Source organism: Salmo salar, chromosome 17, assembly GCF_965601325.2.
Source record: "Salmo salar chromosome 17, fSalSal1, whole genome shotgun sequence".
Lineage (NCBI taxonomy): Eukaryota > Metazoa > Chordata > Actinopteri > Salmoniformes > Salmonidae > Salmo > Salmo salar.
In genome coordinates this window covers 8,293,189-8,300,000 of record NC_138307.1, presented here as the reverse complement: position 1 = coordinate 8,300,000, position 6,812 = coordinate 8,293,189, and the positions used below count along the sequence as shown (strand labels likewise).

The 6,812-nt window shown below is 41.0% G+C and overlaps 1 pseudogene; it reads right to left on the bottom strand.

Moving 5' to 3' along the window:
- Positions 1-3,771: 3,771 nt before the first annotated feature.
- Positions 3,772-5,408, bottom strand: LOC106575239 (patatin-like phospholipase domain-containing protein 4; annotated as a pseudogene).
- Between the last annotated feature and the right edge of the window lie 1,404 nt (positions 5,409-6,812).

Below are 6,812 nucleotides of genomic sequence, written 5' to 3'. Positions count from 1 at the left end.
GCCCAGCCTCTCTGCTCCCGGACGCCAGAGAAGTGGAGCGCAGCACAGCTCTGCATGGACAGGCCTGCCAATGCACATGTGCACCTCAGAGATATGGCAGCCTTTTCCCTATTTAATGCACTATCTTAGACCTGGGCCCATACAGTTGAAGTCGGAAGTTTACATACACTTAGGTTGGAGTCATTAAAACTCGTTTTTCAACCACTCCACACATTTCTTGTTAACAAACTATAGTTTTGGCAAGTTGGTTAGATCTACTTTGTGCATGACACGTAATTTTTCTGTTTACAGACAGATTATTTCACTTATAATTCACTCTTCGCAATTCCAGTGGGTCAGAAGTTTACATACACTAAGTTGACTGTGCCTTTAAACAGCTTGGAAAATTCCAGAAAATGATGTCATGGCTTTAGAAGCTTCTGATAGGCTAATTGACATCATTTGAGTCAATTGGAGGTGTACCTGTGGATGTATTTCAAGGCCTACCCTCAAACTCAGTATCTCTTTGCTTGACAGAAATCAGCCAAAACCTCAAACAAAAATGTAGACCTTCACAACTCTGGTTCATCTTTGGGAGCAATTTCCAAATGGCTGAAGGTACCACGTTCATCTGTTCAAACAATAGTACGCAAGTATAAACACCATGGGACCACGCAGCCATCATACCACCCAGGAAGGAGATGCGTTCTGTCTCCTAGAGATGAATGTACTTTGGTGCGAAAAGTGCAAATCAATCCCAGAACAACAGCAAAGGACCTTGTGAAGATGCTTGAGGAAACGGGTACAAAAACAAGTCCTATATCGACATAACCTGAAAGGCCGCTCAGGAAGGAAGAAGCCACTACTCTAAAACCGCCATAAAAAAGCCAGACTACGGTTTGCAACTGCACATGGGGACAAAGATCGTACTTTTTGGAGAAATATCCTCTGTTCTGATGAAACAAAAATAGAACTGTTTGGCCATAACGACCATCGTTATGTTTGGAGGAAAAAGGGTGAGACTTGCAAGCCGAAGAACACCATCCCAACCGTGAAGCATGGGGTTGGCAGCATCATATTGTGAGGATGCTTTGCTGCAGAAGGCACTGGCACACTTCACAAAATAGATGGCATCATGAGGAAAGGAAAATGATGTGGATATATTGAAGCAACATCTCAACATCTCAGTCAGGAAGTTAAAGCTTGGTCGCGAATGGGTCTTTCAAATGGACAATGACCCCAAGCATACTTCCAAAGTTGTGGCAAAATGGCTTAAGGACAACAAAGTCAAGGTATTGGAGTGGCCATCACAAAGCCCTGACCTCAATCCTATAGAAAATTTGTGGGCAGAACTGAAAAAGCGTGTGCGAGCAAGGAGGCCTACAAACCTGACTCAGTTACACCAGCTCTGTCAGGAGGATTGGGCCAAAATTCACCCAACTTATTGTAGGAAGCTTGTGGAAGGCTACCTGAAATGTTTGACCCAAGTTAAACAATTTAAAGGCAATGCTACCAAATACAAATTGAGTGTATGTATGCTTCTGACCCACTGGGAATGTAATGAAATAAATAAAAGCTGAAATAAATCATTCTCTCTACTATTATTCTGACATTTCACATTCTTAAAATAAAGTGGTGATCCTAAGACAGGGAATTTTTGCTTGGATTAAATGTCATGAATTGTGAAGAACTGAGTTTAAATGTATTTGGCTAAGGTGCATGTAAACTTCCGACTTAAATTGTATGTCTCTGGCCAAAAGTTGCCCACTATATAGGACCATAGGGTGTCAAAGTCCTAGGTTCAGGATCGGGACATGGGGAGGATGTTATTCTTGAACTGAATGTTTGTGTGACCTAGTGCAATACTTACCCCACTCAGCCTTATTTGAATGGTACAAGTGCAACAGCAATGTCTGGTAGGATATCTGATGATCATATTGCTTACTTTGCTTTTTCATTTGTTATTCAAATGAATGTAGCTGCTGGACTTTTAAGGACCTCTCACCGGCGAGGGATTACGACGTAAATGCAAGGGTTGCAATCATAATGCAAAGCCTTTATCCAAAAAACTGCACTCACACCTAACTATTTCCAGGTGTGTGCTTTTTAGACAGAGGAGAACATACTGCAGTGGAATAATGAAATGTACAGATGCCTCTTTTAGTTGGGACATTCCCTGTAGAATAGCCCCTCTGGTCTTCTAGTGTTATTTAGAGTTTTCCTCAGAGAGAGGAGAAAACCTCAACAGTATTAAACCATAAGCCAGGGAATCTATGTCCCCAGGTGTTAATTACAACTGTGGACAAAAATTTGGCTCATTATTAGCAACAGCAGGGAGGCTGGATAGCGGTAGGAAAACACCATGGTTACTTCACTTTAGTGTGTGGATGGTAAATCCTGTTTACTTACAGGACTGTATGGCCTAGTTGGTGATGTACAACTGATGTGCAATTCATTTGACACATTGATTGTGATGCAACAGACATTTCTATGATATCACAAAAATGTTTACATAGTCATTGTGTGGTTTCTGATCAAGCTCAATCTCAGCTTTACTGTACAAATCTGCGCTTTGCCCTCATGCTGATGAGTGTGCAGTGCGAAACATATTTATTTCAACTCATCCAAAGTCTTTTTGGACAATTATGCTTTTATCAGTCACATTGGGTAAGTAGTTATGATAATTCAGCCTTGTGTTAATAGATACAAATACGGTTCTTTGTTTTGGGGTTACATTATTTCAGCAATTGCTACTAGATTTGAAGGCAGTCATTTAAACAGCACATTTTGCCTTGGTATCCTCAGAAGATCCAGAGGGAGGTGTGTGTGTGTGTGTGTGTGTGTGTGTGTGTGTGTGTGTGTGTGTGTGTGTGTGTGTGTGTGTGTGTGTGTGTGTGTGTGTGTGTGTGTGAGTTCAACCACCGGGAAAAAAATGATCTTGAACACAGTGCACGTCGATACCCTAGGACCGGAGGAAATTAAATGGTTCCTCAGAAGGAGAGAAGAACGTGCAGAGTTCAAACAACCATTTCTATGGAAACATCAAAGGGGTACTCCATCCTTGTCCTGGAGGAGCTGAAGGACCTCCGCTAGGTTAGCGTGACTCCACTGCCCGTTATATTATGTACTTCTGTGAAGTGCCTTACTGATTTCCCCACCGCCTGCCACTGCTGGCTCAGGGGTAATGGATCGCTGCTGGAAATTGGTGAGGCGTGTTCAAAGACTGATTTTCCTCAAGGAAGTCCATCAAGCCCAGTTATCTCACATGGGAGATATAGTTACATGCTGATATTCCAACATCTCAGATTATAGAGTTATTACTGTTGATTGTATGGGCTACAGTGGATTTGCAGTGAATGTGCAATGAGCAAATTATACATTTTACTTACATTGTTTAAACAAAAAAAAAATGCAACAATGTATCACACAAAATCTAAAGTAATTTCAATGCACCACATTTAAAAGTAATAAAAACACTAAAAACTAAATTCTCAATTGAAATACAACCCTACTAGATCCAGCTTTCTTAAGAAACATCACTGCATCGTCATGACCCTCTTTACAATACTGGTTCATCCTTTCCTCTAAAGGAGGGACAAAACATTAACAAAAATGTCTGCAAAATCAAACCAATTTAAATCCTGCAAAAGAACTGTGTCCAGGCAGCCACTCAATTACAGTTCCGCATAATGCAAAATTATGTGCAAAACCATTCAATGAATGCTACACACACACACACACACACTTGTCAATATGTGTACTGTCTCTATCCTTGCGAACATGTAATAACCATTATGTCCATGTTAGCCAGTTTGAGGGGCGGTTCATGAGCCCTCTGTGTTTTTGGCAGATATCTTGGGGACCTGCGAAGGGGGAGACTGATGGTACTTCCCTCTGGCAGGATGGGGAGGCTATGCGTGAAGCCCCCGTCAATCCATTTCTGAAGGATATGTGCTACAGTTACTTTTTGTTTATAACTGAAAATCAATAAACTAACGTAATGGATAACATCCATTGGTTGAGTTTGAGATGCAGTTAAAGTTATTACCTGTCCTTGCCATTCCACCAGTTTGATTCCAGCATAGACGGGCACAAAACTACTGGCTAAGAGTGCCTTAAATTAAAAGAAGCAAAGGAATTAGGTCAGACCAAATCCTAAAATATGTAGTGAAAAAGATTTTGAAATGTTCCTTGACCCACACATATTGCAACATGTGAATTGCTCGGTCACTTGACTGGCTAAAACACAGAACTGACCCAACAATGAAGTGTATCAGGGGAAAACAATGACCATGCTCCTCATAAACATTTACGACAACATTTTGTGTTAAAGCCAAGGTTTATAGTAAGATACAGTAATATAATCTGCTCAGGCTTGTGGCAGGCTACCTTTATGAGGTCCTCCCTGGAGGCTAAGCTGGATAGGATGGAGTTCTTGCCACTTTTTGAATGCGTTATAGAGATGTGAAGGCGATCGCCTGCTTTACTGTGGGCATCGCCAGGCAGAAACTCCTCAATGTCCTCCCTGGGGAGAACAAAGGGACAGATGCTTTTTTGTCATGTTTTTAATAATTAATTTAACAACACTGTACGGCTCTATAATAAAGCATGCACTTATTACACAATCTGTTGCCTGTGTAATGCGTGCACTTAATGAAGACACAAATGCAACCATTGTTCAGTTCTATAGCCTTAGGTTTAATTTACTCCCACACATGAATAGCTCCATTTATTATAAAGAAGGTGTTACAAATGATTTGTTTTTGTACATAACACCCAGTTATCTTGATGTTAAAGAAATACACTGAGTGTACAAAACATTGAGAGCACTTATTCTCATTCAACCCAACCAACTGGGTCTTTGTGTTTCTGCCTGTCTTCTGTGTGCATATGCATCTGAATATGACTGTTCTTATACACTGAGTATACAACACATTAAGAACACCTGCTCTTTCCATGACATAAGACTGGCCAGGTGAATCCAGGTGAAAGCTATGATCCCTTATTATGAAGGTGTTCCTAATCTTGGTATATTCAGTGTGTTTCTCTCTCAGAGTTAGTAAGTGACTACCTGGATGTAAGCATGAAGTTATATCCAGGGGTCACAGCACCAAGCCTCTGGCATCTTTGGCAAATCTGAAGGTCAATTCTTTGACAATGGATAAAGACAATGTATCAACCAGCAGTAGGCCTAAACACAACAACAATATGACCTTTAACCTGTGTACAAGGAATAGAAGAATAGGATAATGATGATGAAGACCTTACTATCTTACCTCTAGTTTGTCTGGAGCAGTGATCATCACTGCAGCCACCAGAGCTCTAGCACATGCCCTGAGAGAGCCCAGCAGCTTGTCTCCATGTCTCAGTAGGTAGATACCCAGGAATCCACACGCAGCAAAAGAAAGGTTCACCACTGGCACCGTCATCTCTATAAAGAGAACATAGCTAGCATTATTCATTGAAAGCTATGAAGTTTATTGTCAAACGTAGCTACTGTAACTTCGCCAGTGAAATATTGTGTAAAAGCCTAATCAAATCCATATTAGCACAGTGGAATTTTGGAGCTAGATAAACCTGATGTGGGCAACTGTATTAGGCTAGACTAAACAACATAGCTAGGCTTATTCACTCATTACAGAGGCAGTCGAACTAATACTGTAAACTACAACAAGTAAGTCCCTGCATGTTAATAACAAGCATAGCATTCAAGGTTAATCTACACATACATAAAAAAAAAGCTTCCTTATTGTTTATGGTGCCATTACGGTTTTAGAAACAATTGCAGTAAACTATAACTGCTTGTTCTGCACTGCTTTACAAATATTGATGACAATGTTAGTAAGTGATGGATTAGTGATGGGTCGTTCGCGAACCGAGCCGGCTGGCATATCAGAAGAGCCGAAATCTATTTATAAAAATATCCAAAAATTAAGATATGAATAATCAAAAAATGTAAATGAATAGAATTAACTAATTCAAAGAACGAAAAAAAGAAACAAAATAATATAGTCCTAAATGCTCAAGCGCACACATTCGTTCTGACTGTCTGCTCAGACTAACAGCCTCACCTGTTGTTCCTGTCAATCAGACACGCAGTGTCAACCAATGAACCAAAGATGCGTGAGGGAAGGCCGAGCCAACTCACTCACAGTCACACACTTAGCAGCCGAGGAAAGAGAGGAAGGATAGCTGTGAAAACAACAGCTGGAAAATGAGTCGGAAGCACAGTAGCATTTGGATGCATTTTAATAATGTAAACAATGTTAGAGCAGAGTGTAGAATTTGCCAAAACAAAATCTCATATAAAGCCGGTTCTACGCACAACCTACACCGGCATATGCGAACTGTGCACCCAATTGTGAAGCTAGCTGTAGCGGAGCTTCGAGAAACTAGCGGGCCTGCTAGTGATAGTGGTGGAGCCAGCACCTCCACACGTGGAGATGTACCCACTCAGTCCAGTAGCCCTACTCCGCGACCCACAGTAACGCAGTCTTCTATGGACCAATTTATGCCAAAGTCTGTGTCTGTAGCAAAACAAGGCCAAATTGATATTGCATTGGCTAAAATGATTGCCACTGATTTCCAGCCATTTTCGATCGTGGAGGACAGAGGTTTTAGAAATTATAGCAATAGTCTAAATCCAATGTACACAATTCCAAGCAGGAAGACCCTTTCAAAATCACCTATTCCACAACTGTACGAGAGCACACAGGCTTCAGTGTGGGAAAGAGTCCAAAAAGCTACTGCAGTTTGCCTTACCACTGACTGCTGGACATCAAGGGTAACCACTTGTTACATGTCAGTTACATGTCACTTCATTGAAGATTTTT